The sequence below is a fragment of the Myotis nattereri genome (genome assembly GCF_964212035.1).
Source record: "Myotis nattereri genome assembly, chromosome: 17".
In the NCBI taxonomy this organism is placed as follows: Eukaryota; Metazoa; Chordata; class Mammalia; order Chiroptera; family Vespertilionidae; genus Myotis; species Myotis nattereri.
Window position 1 is genome coordinate 17,868,190 of NC_138092.1, and position 25,431 is coordinate 17,893,620.

Below are 25,431 nucleotides of genomic sequence, written 5' to 3' on the forward strand. Positions count from 1 at the left end.
CATTCCACAGTTGGTTAGTATAAATATCGGAAATACAATTTATAATGAATGGAAAATGTTCTTAAGAATTAAAACACTGTAGTGCAATGTAATATATCTACTACATTCTAGGGAAAAGAGCATTATTGAGATAATAGCATAGTGTCGAGCATCCAGAATTGTGGAAGAATATTTCTCTGATTAAGTTAAAAGACAAATTTTTTATGTTCGGGGATACAATTAAAAAGAACACTTGCAAAGTCAAAACATCACTAAGAAAAATAATTTAAATGCAGTTCTTAGAGAACTCACCTCATGGAAGTTCTCTCTCACTCCCCTGTGCTCCCCCAAACAGTATTCTGTAGAGTAGATAGATTCGTAGTGCACCAATTGTATGTCATCGGAAGGTGCTGGTATGGGAGAGAGAACTCTTATTCCTCACTCCTCTTGTCCTTCACAAGGAATTTTTCCCTCTCAGTCCCTCTCTCTATTGCCTCGAGAGGTAGAGTGATCTAAAGCTTGGTGAGATTTGGAGGAGGATCTGGCAAGAGTAGTTCCTTTCTCTCTATTTCATCTTGGGGATCTGTCTACCTGCAAAGAATCTGCTCCGATAGATCAGGTGGAAAGCTTAGTGGTAAAGACCCTGCACTTGCTTTTTATTCAGAGTGAATAGGTGAGAACATTTGCTCAATTCTAGGGGTTCAGAGTCAGGAAGTCCATTGTTGCTACATGTTCTCCAAAGGCCCTCTTTTGGTCCCCATCTGCCTCACTCTTTGTCTATCTCAATTCAGAATTCAGGCAGGGAAAACAGGGTAGTTATTTAATTGTTCCCTCAAGTGCCAATATTATCTTCCACAGAGTCACTTCCCACTATTTGTAGCAACATGCACCCGAGAAAATATAATTTCACAGGCATATTGTTCTGCCTGACAGTAGCTCAAAATAGATAGAAGCTTTTCCTTCTGATTTTCTTAAGTTTGAGACAGTCACTCTTAGAATGATTTCATTGTCCCAAAGGTACCAGCGCATCCCCATGCGATGTATTTACCATATCTATCTCACAGTGGAGGATTCAACTAGAATTCTTGTGGTCACATATTCTTGTTCCCTATCTTTATCATGCAGATAACAAAACAAAGATCTACCACCTAATGAAGTAGGAAAAGATGAGTAGTAAGTGCAAGGAAAGTTCTGCTTTCTTTATTAGAAAATTAAATATTGTCTGATATCATAGAGTTCTCCACATTTCTAGAATTTTCTTATATCCAATCTGAATGAAACCAGTTTTCTCCAAACTCTAGATTTCTTTTTTCTGAAACCATTTCTATGAAAATAAACTTTGGTGAAATCGGGCTCAGAATACATGACAAATGAAAACCTTTTAAGGTTTTTCTCTGCTACATAATAGTCATAAAATGGATTTTATAGTATTCACTTGAGGATATTAAAATGTTAAAATCTTTTATAGACAGTTCTAAAAGAATCCCTAATTTATATGTAAGGGAAATCTTGAGTTATTCCAGGTTAGTGGAAGAATGCCTGGCACAGTTAAAAACTAAAACTCTTAAGGTTATCCTTCTGAGCCATACGTGGTCCAGTTAGCTCAATTTAGCAACAATTTGCAGAGTAACTGCCATGTGTGTTAGAAACTGAGGGGGTGGTGGTGGTGGTGTTTAAAGATTAACCAGACCTGGTCCTTGTCCCAGAGATTCTTATTCATAAATGGGAGAGGCAGATGTGAATTCAACCAATCTACTGTCTGATCCTCCTCTTCTGAGGTACCAGAATAGCCAACCTAGGTTTTGACCAAATGGGTTAGTGCTAGGCTTGGATTCCTAAGCCTTGAATTTGGGCTGGTAAGTACTCTGAAGTATCCAGGAGTGGGGAATATTAGTCGGTAAATAAAACAAAACCAAAACAACTACAACACAAACATGTCCTTAGAACATTCTAAGGTTCTATCACTTTCAGACTTTAGGAATAGAATTTAGTCACTATAAATTGAAATGCAAAGGACCAACTATCTGGTGGGTACAAGTACCAAGTAGAGAGTGAGAACAAGGCAGAAGAATAGTGAGAGGACACCTAATCATGGCAGGGAGCAGGCTGGCCACCCTGGGACGCATTCTGATGGATACTGGCCATTTAAGTCGTGACCTAAAGGCTTGAGTTGGGAGGATACCAGCCAAGCACGAGATCATCATGGTGTAGAGAAGGACAGAGAATTTAGCAAATCATGTAAGTTAGTTGTTATTTTCATCAAGCCCTGTTTTTACGACTGATGCATGGAGCTCCCCCCCTAGATGATGCATGATTATGTAGAGAAGGGGTACCTAAAATAAGCAGGAACATCGGCATATCCATACACTTTTTGGTCTTCCCATATTCACTTTCTTTTATGTCATGTGTGTACCTCTAGATCTGGGGGTAAGCGAGACCAGCCCCCCTACAAACCATTAAGAATGAGAAAGGTGGGTGGTTCTCCAAAGGGAGTGCTGGAATGCTGTTTCACAATTGAAAAGGAGCAGATCTCAGACTGACAAAACCAGATGTCCTCCACAAAGAGGAAAGTCAAGATATCAGATCAACTGAAGACAAGGATTGTGAGGAAGAAAGAAGGCATCTGACTTTACCAACAATCCTGAATGTGATAAAGGAAGGCAGCAGGCTGTTACAGAGAAGCTTTGCAGCCAGGCAGACACCAATGTGTATCCTGGTGATGCTACTTAGTAATTTTGTAATTTCTGGCAAATCAAATAATCTCTCTGAACCTCAGTGGTAAAGTCACAATTATAATTCATACCTAAAAACTTGAATATGAGGATTAAACTCTCACCCTGGTACATTGGTAGTTATTATTATTAGCAACCTTAAAGAAAATGGTCATTTTAGTTATTTCAGTTGTGGGGAATGCAAGCCAAAAAAAGAAGAAAGAAAAAAATGGAGAGGAAGTAAAAATATGTATATAGCTCTGATAAAAAAGATTATTAAATGAGAGAAAATAGAGAAATTGGATGATGGCTAGATTAGATGGCAGCAAGCTAAATGTTTTTACCACCCCTCCACTCTGTGAAAATAAAGAGGCTTGGCAGAAATAACTTAGAGAAAAGATTATGGAGAAAGAAGATAAATGACAGAAATCTACAAGTCACTTAAAGTTTCAAGTGAAGGAAAGATCACTTCTCCAAAACTAAAGGTAAAGACAAGATAACAGCCAATTGGTATCTTCATAAGCCATCTCAAGCATTAACTCTTCTGTCAAGTTCTTGATATCTCCAGGTAGGCTCAATTGCTCCTCCCTCTGGCCCTCACTGTCCCTGACATACCTCCTACTGCAGCCTTTACCACATTGGAATATGAATGTCAGTATCCTAAGTGCCAAACATAGTTCTTAATCTGTATTACCTATTCAGTAAATGTTATTTGAATGAATGAATGAATGAATGAATGAATGAGCACAAATAACTACTTTATTTTTCTTCTAAAAACCGTACTTCTAGTGACATGAATCTCTTGGGTGATTTGACTGAGAATACTAGTATCCAGCCCATTGTTTTTATACTGGGACATGTGAAAGACAGTTTTATCTTAATAACTTGGTTCAATTTTCATCTTTCTAATGGACCCAGAAGAGCCATTGTCCTCCTCCTTGCTGAATTGCACATTTATAAGTCTCTCTCTTTTATTTAACTGCATGCTCCTCTAGGCTAAAAGCCAAATCTTTTTCATCATGGTATACAATCCACAAAACTTCACTCACACCCTCAACTCCATATTCAGTTCCTGACACTTAGAAACTTTATAAATGTTTGGGTAATTAATAAATGAGTATAATCCAGGTAAGAAAGATTTAAACAATGCCTAATGTGGTATTATTTAAACCTACAGTTAAGTAATTGTGCTTCGATTACAGAGCACTTGTTTATAAAATGATTTAAGCACATCATTCACACATCATAAAGCTGCCCCTTTTAATCCCTTTGTTATAGTGCATTGTGAAACAGTTAGCTGTGATATCCCCACTGAGAGTATTTAGTGTAGGTAACTCAGTTCATTGGGAGAGGAGAGCAGATTTTAACTGTTGCTGGTTTCTTATAATCGTCACTGAGTTTTGCCATGTCAAAGAAAAGCTGCAATCATTGACTTTATTTGCTATACACATAGAGAACATGGAAAACCGTAAGTGGTCAAGGGGAAATCACTAAATCCATGGGGTTGGGGTCCATCTTTTTGATAAAATGTGCTTTCTTATTAAGAAATAAATTCTCCCTTCCCAGAGGTTGACTAAGATGATACTTAGAGAAGAATGCCATATGGTTAGATTTAGGGCCCTGTAAGATTCCCACTCAACCGCCTCCTCTGTAGCATTTTCATTTGATTATGATTTGGATACATTTTCCTTTACTTTAAGCCTTTCCCTTAAAATTACCTATTCCAGGATTCCTAAATCAGTGGCAAGAGAATTGTTGGCCAAAGTTACTGCCTCCCTTATACAAATGGTCTTTTTAAATTATGTCACTCCCTTTTAAAAGTGGCTCTGTGCGGCCAAGATGTTTTCACTTTGCAATTGTGCAAGAACTGTTTCGTGATATTTGCCACTGAACCTGGCTTTTTTCCGCTCTCTCTTGCAGCTCTTGTCTTCTCTCTTTGCTGAGGTCATTTGAGAAAGATGGAGAGGCTTATAGGCAATTGCAAATTGGTCTTTTTGATTTCCAGTTTAAGATTGGAGTCTTTCAAAGAAAAGAGGGATTGGCACGGATCACTGCTTATTGCTTAGAATTTCAATATTCACTTAAGAAATATTTAAGGAGCACCAGCTGTGAGCCAGGCACTGAAGTTACTTATGTGTTCACATGTCCAAGGGTCATGTCTTATGGGAAGGACGTTAACATGGGTGTGATGAGGAAAGGATACAGTAAACACAGGGGACTTCTGAAGTACTGAAGGACATTTAATTTCATGTTGAAGGGAATGGTCTCCTTTCTGAATGGGTGGCCCAGTCTTTGAAAGAAGGGTGGGAGCTGTCCATGAAAGTGAAGGGGATAATAAGACGGACAAGATGGACAGGCCTTCTAAGGAGACAGAAGTTTGTGAAACTGCAAGAAATTCTGTATAACTTATAAAGAGAGTACATAGATGGGAGTAATAGGAAATGAGCCTGGTGGGGAGAAAAGATGGTTAAACTATAAGGATTTACCATTTTTCACCTCTCCTCTTCTATGAAGTGTGGATATCAAAGATAATAGTCCTCATTTTCCGAGTGGGATGAGAGACTGTGATGGAAAATGAAAGAAGCTAAAGATTATTTCACATGCTAAAAAATATAGATAGACCCATAGGGAGAGCAAAGGATTTGGAGGTAGAGCCTAGAACCTCAAACAGTCTGGATGGAGAAAGAAGCAGGTGGACAAGTTGAGGAGATGGTGGAGAGAGAGGGAAAGGGAGAGGACAAAGATACACACACATAAATACATTCATAAGAAAGAGGCAGTGAGAGACATACTACTGAGAGAGGTAGAGCCAACTAAAGAAAAGACCATACATGTATCAATGGAAGAATGGATAGGTATATGAGGTAGATATAGATGTGCCACAATGGGATTATTATTCAGCCATGTGAAGAAAGGAAGTCTTGCCATTTGTGACAGCATGGATGGACCTTGAGGGCATTGTGCTAAGTAAGGTAAGTCAGAGAGAGAAAAACAAATACTGCTCAGGGTGTGGCAAAAGTGGGTTTACAGTTGTATGTGAAACAGAGTTTATTCTTGCATTATCATTAATTATTGCATTATTTTTTTATAGGAACAACTATAAACATACTTTTGCCCAAGCCTGTATGATATTACTACACATATGTGGGATCTCAAGAAGCTGGACTCACAAAAACAGAAAGTAGAATGGTGATTACTGGGGGCAGGGAGTGGGGTAGAATTAAGGAGATTTTTAAGGGTATAAACATTACAACTAGAAAAGAAATAAGCACTGGAGATTTAATGTACAGCATCATGATTATAGACAAGAATATTGCATTATGAACTTCACAGGAAGAGCAGCTGGGCATCACCTGGCCTAGGAAGTCTTCCTAATCCTCCCAGAGCTGGTTAGGTGCCCCTTTTCTGTTTCCTACATAACCAAGCCACATCCAGCTCACCACAGGTAGAACCTCAGTGAAATAATGACATGGACCGGCCATATAGCCTTATTCTTCATTTTTAATAGATACCATGAAAATTTATATCAAGGGAAATGTTTGATTTTGACCTTTTATAGTGAGTGGGTATAGCACATATGTAGGAAACCAGTCCATTTATTTATGGACATGCTTTTATATGCTTGCAGCATAAAAATAATAATATATAATGTCTGTTCAGATATGAAATAGCTGTTGCCAGGTGGCCCAATTGGTTGGAGTGCTGTCCCTTACACCCAAAGGTTGTGGGTTCAATTCCCGGTTAGGGCACATACCTGGGTTTCAGGTTTAATCCCCAGTGGGGTGTGTACGGGAGGCAACTGATTGATGATTCTCACATCAATGTCTCTCTCTCTGCCTTCTCTCTCTAAATTCAATAAACATATCCTCAGATGAGGATTTTAAAAAGATGAAATATCATGAATAATATTAAGAACATATTTAATCAGAATGATGCATAAGAAAAAAGTAAACACACTTGCATTTGCAAATATAGTTTGTTTTTTAATTACTTGGTGTTGAATAGAAGACTGTGGAGGGAGAAAAATTCACCACAAGATAAAAGTTAAAATAATAAAAACAACTAACTTTTAGGCACAGGTTTTATTAATTTTTATGGAATGAATCCATACTTTGCAGTTGGAAACTCTTTTAAGGGAGAGCCTGGTTATACATTCTAAGAGCCACCATCTTCAGAAACAGATTCCATGGATTACTTAATTAATCAGATGGCAACATAGGTGTTAACCTAAGATTAACCTAATAGATATTATTTGCTTAATAGCTAAGTCAACCACGTAGGAGCAATGGTGATTACAATGAGTTGAGCGTCCACGCACATGTTGCCAACAATCCCTAAAGCAATTGGAAAGCATCATAGTGATGAATGCTGGCTGAAGAAACTGAATACTAGCCTTGCTGGATCATCCCTATTGCACCCACTACCAGTATTTAAGGCTGTAGTCATATTGAAGCACAATGTTGGGATACAGGAGTTGTGGATACAGGAGTGGATGCAGAGGAAGACTCTTTGACCCATCAAATCTACTACATAAAATCATGCTAATGGACTCCCATCTGACCTTATACTATGACTACCTCTATTCTTCATCATCTCAATGTTGAGAGATGGTTGATTGGATAACAGAAGAGGAAGAATAACACAAATTTTACAAGACAGGTTGTGGTCACATCCCACCTCTGGGCGTAAATTTAAGGGCATCAGGGTTTTAAAGATCTGTTGGCTTAAAACCAAAAGCTGACTAAACAGAGCCCTACGCAAACTTTGGATTACATTTACCACATTATGCTGTGTATAAATAATTCCTCACAAGTAGTACTTGTAGTGCAAATGAACCTGGGCCATTTTGCAGTATTAACTCTGATGATTTTGGTCATATTTATTTTCTAATCCAATCTTGGTTCATCTGTAATGGGTTTCTTAGGTCATTCATTTAAAATAGCCTGGTTCACCCACCAGCGTGGCTCAGTAGTTGAGCGTCAACCTATGAACTAGGAGGTCACGGTTTGATTCCAGATTGGGTGCATGTCCAGGTTTTAGACTTGATCTCTGGTGTTGATTTTTCTATATCTCTCTCCCTCTCCCTTCCTCTCTGAAATCAATAAAAATGTATTTTAAAATAAATAAAATAGCCTGGTTCATTCTGCACTCCCAGAAACAATGCCTATTTCTCAGATTGATAGTTGTAAGGAGATGCCTAATTTCCCAAAATGGATTGATTTGGGGGGATATGATAAAAAGGATATGTGTGTTTTTCAAAGCAGTCACAGTACCTGCATTCCAGTTGGTCTAGATTAAAAACAGACTCATGACCTGGAATGCTGAGTACAAGTCCTGACTGCATGACAATTTTACTTTTCTGAGTAGGCAAACAAGACCAACCAATCTCTGAGGATATGCAGAGAGGATAGGTTAACATAAGATTGTTAAGCACTTTTGGTAAAGATAGAATATTATAGTAAAATATAACCACTCGCCTGCCTGCCTGATCGCCCCTAACCATCTCTGCCTTGGACTCCCTTCTGCGGCTTCGTCAGGAAGGACGTCGGGAATGATGTCCAGAAGGTCATTCAGCTGTCTGGTCTAATTAGCATATTACACTTTTATTATTATAGACGATATATTTTTCTTTCATGATGTTTGATGGTGAGTGTGGGTTAAATGATTTAATTTTCTCAGCTCAGACGCATTAGTTACTCCTTTGGAGGAGGATTTTCTGTTCCTTTCTCTTATTTATTCTTTTTCTTCTACAAGGTAAAAGATGCAGTCACAACCACAGAATTTCTGAGGAAAGCTGTCCTGCTGAGAAGTAGTTTCAGGCAACCACATTGTGTAACTGTGACCCTGTGCCTTTTGAGCCATCCTCCCAGGTGATGAGACTAAATGGGCAACTGAGCCAGGGTTAGCCAAGCCATAGCATAGGCAGCAGCCTATGAGATAATATTGTCCAATGTTCTGCTCCAGAAAAGATAAAGGGTTACTAGTTGAGCCCATTAGATTACTTCTCTTGGAACTTTGCACTACCAAGTGTGAAAAGAATAAATCAGAGGTTATCCAGAAGAGAAGTAGACTGAGAACCATAGGTATGCAGAGAACAGCTGAGTCAGTTAAAAGGCGTCTGATCTGAAACTCCATGGACTCTTGCTGCTAGAGCTGCCTTAGATTCAGAATGACCCTTTGATTCCAACTATTCTGGTGTCTGCCCCTCCTGATGTCTGGTTCTTCAGCTTTTCTTGGCTTCTGAGAAGATGATCTGTAATGAAAAAGAGCTTGTTTCCCTATCTCCATACAATAAAGCTCCTATTACATAAAAATAATTTGAGTTGCATATGTCTTTATGACAATAGCAATAATAGAAGCAAAAGTAAATAGAGATTTTGAGCAGACAAGTTCTGAAAGTCTGTTATTCTCACTTTAAGCTCTCCTGTCTAATAAGAAACCACAAAAGTGCTTCTAGATTTTAAACCACCATAGTAGGTATTTCAATATTAGGGACTCTCATTCTGTAGTTCGGGATTCTGAACTTTCAGTTCTATCCCTACAAAAGGATACAAAACTCAGTCTGGTTTTAATCTTTTAACCGGGGGAGTGTGCACCGATGGTTTCCTTGTTTGCTCTCAGCTTATTTCCCTGTCTTTCTCTTCCTGTGTGTTACATAGCAGGGAACTACATTTCTCAGTCTTCTTTCTCAGCTAGCTTGGAGGACAGAAGGAGGAGAAAGCAGTACTTCTTCTCCCTCTCTTGCTCTGCTGTGGGTGGGCCTCCAGCATCTCTCCTTCACTTATTGCCGATCCCACTGGACAGCTCCACCCTCTAGAGCGCAGACTCCAGGCCGGACAGGTAGGCCTTAGTGTTTCCAGCTTTCCAGGGGTGCCCTGGATTCAGAGCTCTAGGAAGACTACCCTTCCCCTTCTCTCCAACCCTAGGGACCACACAGACTTCCTGTGGTTGTGCATCTCTCTCATTTATGTAGTCCCTGTTTGGCTTTGCATTCTCTTCCATTACCCATGTAACATATTTTCTGACCTGGTCAGTTGTTTAACTGATCCTCTATTTCCACATCTGTAAACTAGAGATGATAAGACACTTCAAAATGTTGTTGAAAGAATCATAAATTTTCCTAGAATGGTCTCAAGCAAATCTCAAGAGTTTAAATGGGGCTGATTAGTTTAAACACTGAAAGCTTCAGGATCCTGAGATGGAGTCTGATCTGTTAATATGCTTCAGGCAATCCTTCTGCTCTATGGACAGGACCCAGGCTAATGAGCATTTTACATTAAAAACAGTGATGTGATGAAATCAAGCCAGTTTGCAGAAAGGAAGCATGAATGTCAGAATTATTCCTCAGTATAGGTCCGCAGGATGACTAAATACTTTCCATCATAATGACTCTGTGTACATACATGGCTTAGCACATCACCATATTAAAGTTTCCAAGGGAAAAAAAAAGTTAATCAGCTTTCCCGCATGGCAGAAAACATGGCTACCACAGCAGTTTTACATTTTAGAACTTTAGCTCCTGGAGAGAAACTCTGTCACATTCTTATTGGTCTGCAAGTATAAACATCTCAACCAAGGAAGCTCCCACAGAACCATTCAAAAGCCTAGGAGGGCTAGCCAGTTCCTAGAGGAGGGGAGCTACAATAGGCAATACCATAGGTGTTCACTAAAAGTATGCATGAGGCGAACAAGAGTCTACAGGTATTAAAAAAAAAAAGGGCCTAGCCAGTGGAGTATAGCAAACTGGAAAAGAAGGGGATGGTGATACAGAGGAGAGAATTGTCAGTGAATGGCAGATGTCATGAAGGAGGCAGAGTCAAAGTCAACTACAAATCTGAAAGGATTTTTTTTGTTAAAACACCTATGTAGTGCTTACCTGCTTGGAATTACTCTAAGTACTTTATACAAATTAATTGATTTAATTTCCCTAACAAGCCATTGTAGTAAGGAAATGGAAGTTCCCAGAGGTTAAGCACGCCGGTTTTCAAGTAACAAAATGGCAGAGACAACCAGACTTCACATATACTGATCCATCCTGGGGCTGAGACAGTCTCTGATGAATGTTACCAAGGTAGACAGAACAAACACCTCCACAGGTCTCATTCACCTTGCATGGGCTATGTCCATTCCTGAATGGGTCTTTGTAACCAGGCCGATAGGCTATTATATATCAAGGTATGGACAATCCTACTTAAGCAACAGGACTGAGGGCTATTATATATCAAGGTATGGACAATCCTACTTAAGCAACAGGACTGAGAAATTCCCACAAAGCAAATATTTGTTTGTTTGCTATTGCTAGAAGATGGAGAAGTGGAGATTGGTGGCAAAAATAACAAATGAATACCACAAAAAGGAAACAAAGCAGACTTTCAATCTGAAAAAGGACAACAGGAGCTGCTGAATCAGAAGAGAAATAGGGGGGCACAGGATGGATAAGAGAACAAATATAAGCACCATTGGGGGTCTTTCTGACTGAGTTGGGAGATTTCAGCAGGGGCTAGTGTTCCCCACTGCGACTCTTGCAACGAAGACTGAAAAACTCTGATTTGTTAATGTCCTGTGGTCCCATTTCTACCTTTATGTTGTTGACTTAAAGGAAATACTAATTGGCCCTGGCCCTGAACCTCCTGTGTCTCTTATGTGGAAGCATCTTTCCTCCTGACTGACTCTCTCTCAGTACTGTATTAAGTGTATTTCTTTCCCCTCAGGTTTCCTTTCATCCTCACTTTGAGCAGAAAATCAACAAGTAGGCTTTTCATAATTTAAATTCATATCTTTATATTTTAACTTAAAAAAAGCATCTCTTCTACCAGAGTGACTTTATCAAGGTTAAAGAATAATAGTGTGAGAAAAAGACCACTGCTATCTAACTTTCTCCTAATGTTTGTCTACTCTCTGAGGCTGGGTGTGGTCAATCTCAATTCAGCCTCAACTCAGTCATTTGAAAGGTGCTGAAGCCAAGATCGCAACACTGAGAGAGGAAGAAATATATAAAATGTAAATCTATAATATTTCTCTCAAAAACATGTAGTTTTATAAAAGCAGCCTTTCATTCAACAAAAATAAGGAAGAGATGTTACCTGTGGATTTTAATTGGAATGACCATTGATTGATTACTGAGTAATTATTTTAGCTAATGAGAAAAAGGAACTTCAAAGATTATGGCAGTGTCTCACTGCTTTATTTAATCATAGATTTTTAGATTACTGCAATGATAAGTAACTTATCAGTCAGGTAGCACTTAAACTGGAGAGGAACTACTCACTGAATTTAGTCATTTCTCTAATCTGGTTGTAATAAAGAAAACATACCAAGTTATATCATGGTAAGATTCAGAACCCTAAGGTGTTTTTTAATAGTTTCATTCATTTTCCCTTTGTATATATACTTTATCAAAGGAGCGTTCCTGGCTTCCATTCATCTTTGGAATGTACAATGTAGAATCTGCCTCTCCCCCACAGATTCAGCCTATGTACTTTCATCTCTTTAAATTGAAATAATTCCATGCCTAGTACCTCCTCCCATAATACTAAGAAGCAGAACAACACTGTCATCTGCTTTATTTTATGGGCACTTGTGATTTTTCTGTAGAGGGATAACTGTTGATTAAATATTTTCCATGCTCCCTCCACATTTCCTGGTTCTGCAGCTCTTGTTTCCCTGACTTAAAGCAAAAATATTGCTTGGTTAAGACACCATGCTCTATTTCAAATCAGTTTTCAACCAACATTTGGTTATTGCAGTATCATTTAAAATAAAAGCTACCCAGATTTGAATATTACTCACATGACCAAAAATGAACTAGGGCACCTTCTCTGTCAGCTCATTAATTTAATAAGTGACTTGCAAAAAGCTCTTTCTAATTTTACTACCTTTAGAAATGTAACCTCTAAGATGATTTCTAGTTAGTGTTTAATAAATTTATCAAAGGACATACAAATATGTAAAAGCATATTATATTGTATGCAACATTTGCATTTACCATCTGGAAAAATTATGATGTCTGTTGCTGTGTTGGCTATAGTCACTGGTAGATTTTATTAGAGAAACTATACCCTTTTAAGACATGTCATAGCAAAACATACAATAGCAGCAATAGCACCAACTTCTACTATTGGTACTACAACTACCATTGGCAATTCTGTGTCTACTATTTTTATGAGGTAAACCAGATAGCTACACTTATTCCCATCTTAAATGAGGAACCTGAAGCTGAGCACATTTCAGTATCTTGTCCAAAGTCAAAGGACATACCCTGGGCAGAAGCAGGGAAATAAATCAGTCTCTCTGACTTCCAAGAATACATATTTCAGTATCTGGTATTTTGTTTTGTTGACAGCATCTGATACATCAAAAAAGTTTGGTTGGCTTTGCTATGTAAACCGTTTTAGTTTGATGTAGTCCCTTTTATTCTCCACCCAACCCCCCCCCCCGCCCCCTTGGTTTCCCTTACTGAAAGAGATATATCAGAAAAAACTTGTTGCTAAGAGAAATGTCTGAGATTTTACTGCCTATGTTTTCTTCTAGGATTTTTATGGTTTCAAGTCTAACATTTAAGTCTTTAATCCATTTTGAGTTTATTCCTGTGTATGGTGTAAGAAGGTGGTCTAGTTTCATTTTTTTGCATGTATCCGTCCAATTTTCCCAACACCATTTATTAAAGAGATTGTCTTTATCCCATTGTATGTTCTTGCCTCCTTTGTCAAATATTAATTGACCATAAAAGCAGGACTTTATTTCTGGGCTCTCTATTCTGTTCCATTGATCTGTATGTCTGTTTTTATGCCAGTACCATGCTGTTGTGATTATGGTGGGGCTGGGTGAGATGGGTGAAGGGATTAAGCAAAGAATTTTTTTAAAAAAAGACTTATGGACACAGACAACAGTATGGTGATTGCCCGAGGGAAGGGAAGATGGGGGAAATAGAAGTGGGTAAAGGGGGGATAAATGGTGATGTGAAGAGACTTGACTTGGAGTGGAAAAACACATGATACGATATACATATGATATATTGTAGAATTGTATACCTGAGAGTTATACAATTTTATTAACTAATGTCACCCCAATACATTCAATTAAAAAAAAAGAAAAAGAGCAAGATGTATATAAAACAGTGTGTATAGTGAAGGTAGAAAAATAAATATAAAATAAATATATATAAAGTATGGTTGGTATTCAAAAATCTACCAGTAGTCTACCAGTTGGATCCTGTTTCAAACAGATTGTAGGGGGAAAAGTTTGCCTCTTATCAAAGGAAAAGCAGTAAACACATTTATACAAAAATACCACATTAAAAAAATTTTACACCATTCTTGAGAATCCAGACTTCTTGATCAGTATGACTGGCTTTCCTTATTATACAAAGCTGTGATCCTGCTTGGTACTGAAGCATTGGAGAAGCTTATTTGGATATCAGTCAATAGTCTGTTGTAATTGAATTGCTATAGCAACATTAATCCAGGTGTGGAGCTCCTCTGTTTATGTGCTACATGTGTGTACACCCTGTAACCATTTGTCTCTCAAGTCTTGTCATCTTCTGAGGTGGCTGTCACAGAGTATATGGAAATATTGCTCTGAGGATTTACAGATCTCTTTATGCTTCAGCTTATCAAATGTTTTCCCTCTCCTGTTCTCCTGGACTTTCTGAACCTCAAAGCATCATTTTTCCTCTTCTTGCTTCTCATCTTGCCAAAGTCTCTTTGGGGTTACAAAAGTTTGACAGTCTGTGTGGGAAGTGGCTACTGGGAGGACACATGCATGCTATCCTGCCTAACACACTCCTACAGAAAGTTAATCATTATTGGCCCTTTCAGTTATTTGAAGAATTCACCTGGCTCCAAAACTTTCACCTTCTATTCTGGGCTGAGATGCAGAGGAAATTTGGATGGTGATGTTTGCGTTGACTATGGGGAGGAGTAAAAGGAAATCATTTATACTCAAATTTTTCATAATAAGTAGAAATACTCTATGACACTGGGCAGACTCTGATTTGGAGCAATAATATATTAGCCTTGTTTTTCTAATTTTAATAAAATTCAATGTAAAATTTCAAAAACAGGGCCTGGCTGGTGTGACTCAGCAGTTGAGCATTGACCTATGAACCAGGAAGTTGTGGTTCAATTCCTGGCCAGGACACATGCCCAGGTTATAGGATCAGACTCCAGTAGGGGCTGTGTGGAAGGGAGCGATCAATAATTTTCTCTCATCATTGATGTTTCTATCTCTCTCTCCCTCTCCTTTCCTCTCTGAAATCAATAAAAGGATATTTTTTAAAAGCAGAGAAAAATATATTTACTTGTATGTGTTTTTCACTGTTAGCTTCTCATGGATAGCCACAAATCAGATGGATTTATTATTCCTTTAAAATTAAAGAATGGAACATTCTCCAGAAGTAGTAAGCAGACTCATTTCTCTTCCTCATATCTATTTTTTTGCATCTGGGAAAATGCTGACAATGGAGCACAAATAAGATGTTCACTCAGAATTTTGATAAATCAATGATCTGTTATCAAAAGTCCTTTCTTTGCTCCTGACAAAATATATTTTAGTTTTATTTCAGTTTAAGCTCTTCTATGAACAAGTGGCCAACAACCATGATTCAACATTTACTTCAGAACACTGATGAGTGGGTCAGAAGCCTGATCTGCTTACAGAATGCTTTACCCTGCAGAGTCTTCATAAAGAAAAGAGTGTCTTAGTTCAATCCAGGACCAGGCACTGTGTAGCACAATATATGAGAGCTTTTGATCATAAATAGAATTTTGCTTCTCCCATATGTAATAGTGCCGTGTAGTTGTGGCCAAGTCTTAATGCACCCTATGATATCATTTCCCCATTTTAAAAACAAATGAAGATCATAGTGATTTATTTGGATAGTTTTACTTGAATCCCTTACTTTACTAGCTTTTTCAATACCCCACAAGACATTTACTAAAACTATTTCAACCTTTCAGAAATAGATTAAGAATTTTTTAAAAGAATTATATCCAATAAAGAGTAACACTCTTTTTGGAAGGTCTAGATACAGAAATTTATGAGCGATGGATGATCTCAGTGGTTTGTAAGATGTTACCAGGAAACTTTGTTTTTTTCATCTCATGTTCACTCTCACATTAAGACCCATCAATCTAGGGGGAAGTAGTACTTAAAAAGTAAATGCATTTTAGGTTAAAGGAAGAGGAGGGAAAATGGAAGTAAATCATAAAATAATCAGAATATAATTGACTTATAAACCTTTAAGCTTTATTTTAAACATTAAAATCCTCACAAGATCTGGACCAAGTCCCAGAGAATGACCAGTGGTACTGATTAATAACAAAGAAGAGCAATGGAGAGGTTAAGAGAGGACCACACTTATGCTTATTGATAGGATGTTTTTAAAGTGAGTGCACAGGTGGAATAAGAAGATAAAACATTTCGTTAACACTGGCAAAGTTGTTTTTTCTTTGAGCCAGGAAAGGGCCCAGAGTCCTCATGAGGATCCACAGAAACCTTGGTTAAAAGTGGTGGCAAAATATATGATCTGATTTATTGGCAGAGACAGGTGATGGCCAATGCTTACTGTTGGAAAGGTTGTTGTTTTTGGTGAGGTTTTTTTTTGTTTTGTTTTGTTTTTGGCTATTAGTTATCCAATTATTTTTAAAAGGCACCTTCAGCTCGGCTCAGGGCAGAGCCAAGGGTTAAATATTCACTCAGCGTCACACAATAACTTGGTTTTCACACAACAGGGTTTCCACTGCCTACATTGCCCATTGAGCTGTATCACCTTGTTGCCAGGCTGAGAAGGTCCCCCTGGGCCAAAAGCAACCCTCCTGTTTCTATTTGTGGTTGGACAGAAGATGTTCACATGACAAATGATTCCTGTGACCCAAAAAAAAGCAGGTGAAGCTGAGGTTAATACAATATTGAAGTGCTAAGAGGTTTTTCACAGCTCAGGAAACTCTTAGCTGAGCTGATTGTCCTGAAATGTTGAGTCCTGTTTTCCGTGGCGTGGTGCAGCTGATGTTGTCACTCTGTGGTCAGGAGCAGGAAAGCTGGTGGGGTGGAGAGAGATTAGTGGTCTGAAAGTATGTAATTGGTATTGCATGGCAGCAGGGAGTTGACAGCCTTCAGGGACCGCAAACGGGAGAGGACCAAGAGCTCAACTGAATTAAAACAAACTGTGATTAAGAAAAAAAAAATCTGAGAGAAACATAGTCAAGTATTTAAGAATTTGATAAATTATACATGAACTCCATATCGCCCACTTAAAAGGTAAGGTGTTAAGTGAGATAATATATGTAAGGAAGTTAGTACAGTGCCAGTATCACAGTGATTACTCAATTAAAATCCTGGCAGAATTTATTATTATTATGTATGAGGGAGCAGATCTGCATACCTCAACCTTAGAAGCAGTGTTATTTTATTGGAACTTTCCCCCATTTGCACTAGAGAATTTTGATCCTCGATTCATAGCCTGTACCTGACATTGTGGGTGGAAAAACTCCACTCATGAATTTGGAGAAGGAAGGCACACCGCTACGGCAGTTGCCATCCAACTGAGTGTGGTTAGTTTGTATAATTGAAGCCAAGCAAAGCGAAGGCAGTGCTGGTACATGGATTCTTCTGTTAGACTAAATAAAGAACAATGAGACCATTTTTATGGGGGGGGGGGGGGATGAAAAAAACTGTATTTAATAGTAGGGAATGGCTTCAGTCTAGGAACCTTAGGCTGTGTCTAAATGTTACCAAATAGTGAGATGAAGCTGCTGCACAAAAATCTCAGTCATCCAGATGTTTCCAGAAACCCAATCTTTAATTTCATTGTCAGTGAAATCACTGGAAGATTTTTCCCCCCTGACATTGTGAGATAGTCGCAGTATCTTTCTAGTCCGCTGGTTGATTTCTCTATTCAGGACTATGTCATGGGTCTATCCTGGACCAACACAGCTGCTTTCTGGGGGGTCAGTTCACTGCTGCAGTCTTTCTTCAACTATAAAGGACTGTTTTGTGTGAAACTTGCAGAGGGATGGAACCCAATTTGATGTTTGGTTCAATGGAATGAGCCAGCGAGTTTAGTATCCTGGTACTTTCAAGTCAGAGGATTTAAATTTATGAAGCGATGGCTTTTAACTTTCCCCTCTGTAATTCAAATGTATCTGAAGGAGAGAAATGAACAAGGATCCCTCTGAAGTTCAAAGAAGTTAAGTCAATTCAAATCTGTAATAGTGTCCTGTTCTTGAGCATCTGGGAAGTTCAGCAAGCCTGTTCCTTGCTTGGGACAAGATGATAGAGAATGAGCAGATGTTCTGAATGTTGGCTGCTGCGTGAATGAATTGGAATATTTCAAATAGAGGTGGTTTTGACATGTAGATCAAGATTTAATTAAACCCAACTTTTCATCTTCATTTATCTTATGTAGCAGGAATATAAATGGAAAAGCATGACCTCCGTAGTCTGAGAACATAGATTCAAATTCTAAAAACACTACTTCTCTTCTCCAAGCCTCCTTAACCATAAAATAAAATTTATAACCTACAAGAATTTTATGAAGATCAAGTCAGATATTTACAAAGAATTATGCTTACTCATAGTAGGTGCTCAATAAATATTAGTTCTCTCTCCCCTAGTTGCTATTTTTACCCTCTCCCTAAGTATGACTTAAGTTCCAGGCATAAATGCTTAGCATGCAAAAGAATAAATAGAAAATTCAATTCTACTCATCTACTCCATATTTATCATCTGTAATCATGTCACTGTAATGACTATACAATAATGAGCAATGCATTCAGAGGAGTATTGGCAATAATTAATTTGCAGTGGTGAGCATACTTTATAGTGATTTTGACATGTTCATAAAAACTCATGAGATGCTTACATAGTGTTGTAAGACCTCCAGAGAAGTTGTTTTTGAAACAAACAAAAACACTCATTGGGAATGAAGGATTCTCCTTATCCCATTAAAGGAATGCCAGAGAACTAATATGATGGCTAATCCAAGAAACTCTAGCATTTGGGAAATTAATTAGTCCACCTAAAAATCCTATGAAGAAGCTGTCTCTATTATCCTCAAACACAGATCAAAGAAGTATAATGCAGGGTAAGACTCTTTTACTGTACACAGTACTTACCTGGTAGAACTAGTATACACTTGTAATACTCAATATCTATTGGAAATACTAGTCACTGCCTTTACTGTCACATGAACTGAAGACACTGAGCCTAGAGTGGTAAGCTGCTGTGTAGCACTCTACCTTGGAAGAGTCTTGGCATTGTGAAAGAAGGGGCTTATTTTGAGCACAGGCTCCAATTAGAAAGCAAGTCTTCAGAAAAGCTAGAGATGAATGTAACCATAATGCAACCAGCCCTCACTATAGCAGGTAATGTGGCCAGCAGAGAGAACATAGCGAGATTGATCATCTTAATGAGACAAGAAGCTGGAGCAGCATTTTACAGAAAAGCATCCATGTGATAAAGACTTTACATCAAACAGACTTCAAGCAAGTGCTCAGAATGACACAATCCCAGGACAGATTGTATGGGACAAAAAAGAAAACATTGTGGGAAATATAGAAAATCAGCTAACCTAGAAGACAAAAGGAACCCAGTTGAGATTATTGTCTTAGCCACTTTTCAGGTTATTTCTTGAGTGTGGAATAGCCAAACGCTGATACCAGAACCCTAATGAATAGTATTTGGCTTATCATTAATACTTTGATTTAAGTTTAGATATGGAAAAATATATAGTTCCCATGTCAACAAATAGGTTCAAATATTTTCAAAATATCCTACTGTTTTCATAAAGACATGGCTGCCCAGACTATGTGAATCCAACTTGACTATTACAGTTAAATATGGATGCCTGGAGTTTGCAAAAGTAGATTAGCTCCCCTCTCTAAAGACTCTTATTTCAACAAGTATGTTGTACTCTGTGAGTTTTCATGTCTGTGTTTCCCATATAATGTGAGCTGAGAATGTGTTTTACTCATCCTATATAATAAAAGCCTAATATGCTAAGTGTCTGGTTGGCCAGTCAGCCATTCAACCAATCCAAGCATAATATGCTAATGTATGCTAAGGCTGCCTAAGTGCTTTCTATGATGTGCACTGACCACCAGGGAGCAGACACTCCAACCAGTAGGTTACCTTGCTGCTGGGGTCCAGCTGATCTGGATGGAGCAAGATGTGCTAGATATACCCTGGAGCCCTCCCACAGTACCTCCCTGGTTGGCCAACCTCCTGCGTTCCTCTTGTCCCCGGTGGGGGTCCCTTGGCCTGGCCTTCACCCTCTCACAATCCAGGACCCCTCAGGGGATGTCAGAGAGCCGGTTTTGGCCTGATCCTGCAGGCCAGGCCGAGGGACCCCACTGGTGCACGAAGTCATGCATTGGGCCTCTAGTGTGAATATACTAAACACCAAACCTTGGTTATCATTGGTATTCTACAAATTTGTTAAGTTAGGGTGTGTATGTACTAGTATGTGTATTTCTCTGCATATTAGTAGAGAAAGAGAGTGTGGTCCAAAATACAAAGTGCATAATACTGGGTGCAACTATCCTTAGCTTTTTATCTTGCCTGTTTTAACCCACCAGTCTTCACTTTGGTTCCAGGAACATTATACCAGTTGTCATGGATTGTATATATCTGGCTGATCAGACCAGTTGGTGAAAAGTAACAATACTGAAAATACAAAAGTCAATAAGTCTGAAATTCAGTGTCATGTGGGTCAGTTGGGCTTAATACTCCATGAAAGCTATTCAGAAATGTCTGTATTGAACCATGGTGGCTGAGGTCAGGCCTTGTCTATATTCTTCTAAGATAACTAGTTGTGGGACCCCCATCTATGAAAGAAGTTGACAGTTTAACATGTCATACAAACTAAAAAAACTAGTAGTTGTGTGGATGAACTAGGCTCCAGGTGGGCAATGCCAAGCTGCACAGTTCCAGAGGGGCACCACCACAATGTCATCTATGTGAATTGCATTCCGTAGCATTGTTCAGCAGATAAACTATGAGTTAATATATGCAACCCTGGAGGGGAGGTAGATCCAGATGTGTAGCACATGCTATCAGTGCACAACTCATATCACTCAAACATCTCAATTTGCTCTGCCTGACTTCTAACTTCCAGATGAGCCCAAGGATTTGTTCTCGCTAACCCTCTCCCCTAACTGTGAATGGTGGAATGTTGGACAACTGAGTTAATACCCACAGAACAGCTCTTGACCAATGAACCTGGCAGTACCTTAGATGATATAATCCTGAGGCATGTGTTTTGCACTATTTCCCATAATTCCCCTGTGGGAATAAGTCCATGTTGATATCTAGAGTAGTAAACCCTTTATTGATTGCCTTCCATTTCTTGTATCACCTTCCCACTTTCCTTTTGGTAATACCTGTACTTAAACTTAAATAAGGTGCAAAATTTCCAGAATGTAGTTGTGATTATGGTCCCTTGGAGAAGGCCTTCTCCTTGTCTACTGGAGTTTCAGTAATGACGCTGAACAACTATCAGGGTACAGTGGGCATTCCTGCAAAATGTAAGAGGAAACCTCTATGCTGCCATCTATGCCCATTGGATAAATAATTTAAAATCCCAATTAGAAGATCCCAACGAATCACAAAGTGTTCAAATGAATGTTTCTGTTTCTACCCAATATTACAGGCTCTTTAAAGTATTTCTGTTCACAACCTAATTCGGTTTTCAGAGTAAATGGAAATTAAATGTTAAAAACACACACACAACAACACCACATCTTTTCTATTAGCTACTCAGGGAGATAAATGGCAGAAATTTTTAAATTTAGAAGTGGTGACACAGCAACTCAGAGGCTATGACAAACAGTTAAGAATACATTGGGAAATGGTGAGTGTGCCTACCTTAGACCAATGCGGCACAGACATAGGCCAGTGTTATCTACAGTTGTTAAGAGATACTCATTCCAGAGAACTCATTTGAAAATGGATGGGAACATGTGATACTGAATATAGTTTAGTATGGGGAATTATGACAGTGAGGTAACATTGTACATATTAGTTGTAATAGCAAAAACTTTGAAAGAAAAAAAGAAAGCCAAAAAGGAAAGAGACAAAAATGATAAATTGACTCTTTTAAAAAGAAAATACAAACTATAAAAGACTCATGTAAAAGGAGGAGGAATATTGAATATGAAAGGGGAAGGTATTTAAAGGGAGAGTTATCATCGAGGCAAAGGGAAAGATAGGCTTGGATAGCAGAAAAGGAATGTGGGGAGTTAGTAAATTAGGAGAACATATATAGTACAGTGGGGCCTTGACTTACGAGTGTCCCGACTAACGAGTTTTTTGAGATACCAGCTGTCTCTCGGCCGATTTTTTGCATTGAGTTGACAGAGTAATTTGAGTTAATGAGCTCCTTAACAAGCTCCTTAACAAGCTCGGTCTCGGAACGAATTAAACTTGTAAGTCAAGGCCCCGCTGTATATCAAAACCCTTTGTAGGAACATTTTTGGAGACTTTAAATCAGCTCATGGCACTCCTTGACTCAAAATGCTCCAATGGATACCCATCTCTCTCAGAATAAGCCAAAACCCCTCCAATGCAACTTTACATCCTCTTCCCCTGGCTTCTCTATTATAATCTCCTCTGACTATGCTTCTTATTCACTCCTTTCCAGACACACTGGCCTCCTTTCAGGGCCTGAAACATGTCAGGTACAATCTACCCTGCCTCAGAGCCTTTGTACAGTTTGTTCCCTCTGTCCATGGGGTATGTACATGACTCACCCCCTCTTCTTTGCTCCCATGTCACCATCCCTATGAAGTCTTCTATGATAATCCTATGTAAAATTTCAATTTTTCCCCTGACCACCAATAGTATTTTTTACCTTCTAACAAAATGCATAATATACCTATACTAGTATATTATGTTTAACTTTTATTTAACTCCCCTCCTCCCTCCAGCTAGGATGTAAGCACTGTGTGGGCTGTAATTTAGTCTAGATTTTTTTCATAGATATATCTCAATCACAATGCGTTAACATAATAGGTGCCAATGAATATTAATGGATGGAAGAATGAATAATGACATGTTGCTTCCTCTGTTAACACCAACACCTGGCACAAAATAGTTGTGGAATAACTTAATGAAATAATCACTGAATCTTTATGAGCTTGACTAGAAAAAAATCTTACAGGTGCTGAGGTAAAATTTTAAGTGAACCTTGACTTTGGTCATAGGCACCAAAATGTAAATCAAACCATTATTCAAAGGCCAACTAATTATTTCTTCCAGCTGCTGAAATTTATAGTTCAATCTTTTAGCTAGGAAGTATGTCCTCATAAATCTCTTGAATCCAACATCTTACTTGCCTAGGCTAGAAGATAAGAATTTTATTGAGGTAAAATGTGAGATAAATACACTTTCTGGGAGACAATTTGTCATATGGCCCAGGGTGATCCAGTCTAGAGAGACAGGAATAAAATCTAGTTTTTCTTCTTTCCATCTCAGTGATTCCAAATAATTTGTCACTCAAATATCTATTTTCACAACATTTTACATAATTAGGCACAGTGTATAACTATTGACCATGAACACAAAGATATTAATCTTCAAAAAACCAAAAAACCAGAATATTTTTAAATAAGGAAATTATCATATAAAATGCACTGTGCATATTAGTGATCTAGAAATATGTTATAAAATATTTGAAAATATAGTAGCTTAAATTTAATGTGAAAAAATGATTTTTGGTTACAGTGAGTTTCAAAACAACCTTGGTATTTTGACCTTTTCTGAAACAAATGAATCATGTGCAATCTGACCAGATGACTTTATTTCCAGAAATGGCTCAAACTCTAGCCATGTTTCCACCATTACCTTGTGGCAAGAAACAATATTGACAAGTAATAACAGCTACTTTAACCTCAGGTTTTTGCCACAAAATTCATCTTGCTGTACTGATCAGCATTTTATTTCCACTTGGGTATGAGTCCAACCAAATATGGCGAATTGGCTTTGGAGTCAGGAGATTGGATCAGCCTAGGTCTTCCCAGGTCCTTTCAACTAAGACTTGCATTTAAGGCACATTCATGCAGATGAGTTGTGACAAGCTACAATGATTCAAATTTTGACATTTTATTTTTATTTCTATCACCAGCTTTCAGTGGCACCACAAATTTTTTTTTAATATATTTTATTGATTTTTCACAGAGAGGAAGGGAGAGGGATAGAGAGTCAGAAACACTGATGAGAGAGAAACATCGATCAGCTGCCTCTTGCACACCCCCCACTGGGGATATGCCCGGAACCAAGGTACATGCCCTTGACCGGAATCGAACCTGGGACCTTTCAGTCTGCAGGCCGACGCTCTATCTACTGAGCCAAACCGGTTACGGCAACACCACAAATTTAACATAACCTTGAAAGAGATCACAGAAGATAGTATGTTCACCATGGCTATACCAGTAAATAGACTTTAGGTAGAAAGCCCATGTTCATGCTGCCTTTCTTCTGGAGAGGAATAGAACCCCCGAGTGTAGAAAGATATTCCTGTAAAATGTATAGACTAAAATTGCAAAATGTAGCCGTGTTTATCTATGGGTGGAGAGATAATAAATAGTTTTTACTTAATTTTATGTTCCTTCCTATATATTACAAATTTTCTAAAATGTGCACTTATTTTCACAATTAGAAAAATATACTGTTTAAAAATAACTGGAATGGTCTGGGAGATCAAGAGAAAGGATCACATAGTCAATAAACTTTTAATACTGTGGATGGTTTAGTACTTAAACTCAGTTGTGTTCAATGTGGAAAGTCTTTGCCTGTAGTTTTTTGTTTGGGGAATTTTTTTGATTGGCCAGAGGGCATATCCCCGGGCTAGAAATGACCAAGAATAATTTCAGTTGATGGATGAGAAAAGGCAAATGGATGAAACCACTAAAATGGTTTGAATGATCTCACCCATGCTGATTGGTTAGAGGAAGAGAGAGGGGAATGGAGTGGGAGGACACCGATCTGCCTATGTCCAGTATCTATTCATTAACGCTTTGTAGACATAACCTTCCCAAATCTTCTAAGATATTCTTCCTCCATTCATTCCCACCTCAATATATACCATTCACTCAAGTTTCCCAGCTAGAAATCTGAAAGTAATTCTTGACACTTTCTTCTCCTCCATTTCTTACATCAAAGTCATCACAAACCATCAATTAATAAATAGATTTTTAAAAGTGATATATCTATACAATGGAATACTATTTAACCATACAAAGGAACAAAGTCCTGATAAATGCTACAGGAATGGACCTTGCAGACATTATGCTAAGAGAAAGAAGCTGCATACAAAAGGCCTCATAGTGTATGATTCCCTTTATAGGAAATAGCCAGCATAGGCAAATCCACAGAGACAGAAAGCCAACAATGTGAACTGTTAACAAGAAGGAGTGGGGATACACTAGTTTGCTAGGACTTCCATAGAAAGTACCACAGACAAGGTGGCTTAAACAAAAGAAAATTCTTTAATCACAGTTCTGGAGGCTAGACGTCTGAGAGCAAGTTGTTGGTGGTGCTGATTTTCTTCCGAGTCCTGGCTTTTTGGCTTCTGGATGGATATTTTCTCTTCTGTCTTTATCTGGTCTCTCCTCTGTGCTAATTGACTTTTTTTTTTTTTAAGGACGCCAGTAACATTGGATTATTACCTACCAAGATGACCTCATTTTACCTTAATTTCCTCATTTTAAAGGCCTTATCTTCAAATACAGTCATATTCTAAGGTACT

At 38.3% G+C, this 25,431-nt stretch overlaps 1 protein-coding gene across 22 annotated transcripts in view; it reads left to right on the forward strand.

Annotated features, from left to right (window-relative positions):
* The window catches only part of EMC2 (ER membrane protein complex subunit 2), a 345,419-nt gene that overhangs the window by 174,806 nt on the left and 145,182 nt on the right, over positions 1-25,431 (forward strand). For 3 of the 22 annotated variants that reach the window (XR_013997063.1, XR_013997067.1, XR_013997071.1), the window contains one exon: positions 25,327-25,426. The exons of the other annotated variants lie outside the window; for them this stretch is intronic. The gene's annotated coding sequence lies outside the window, so the exon portion shown is untranslated. The remainder of the gene's footprint in view (positions 1-25,326; positions 25,427-25,431) is intronic. 22 annotated transcript variants of the gene reach the window in all.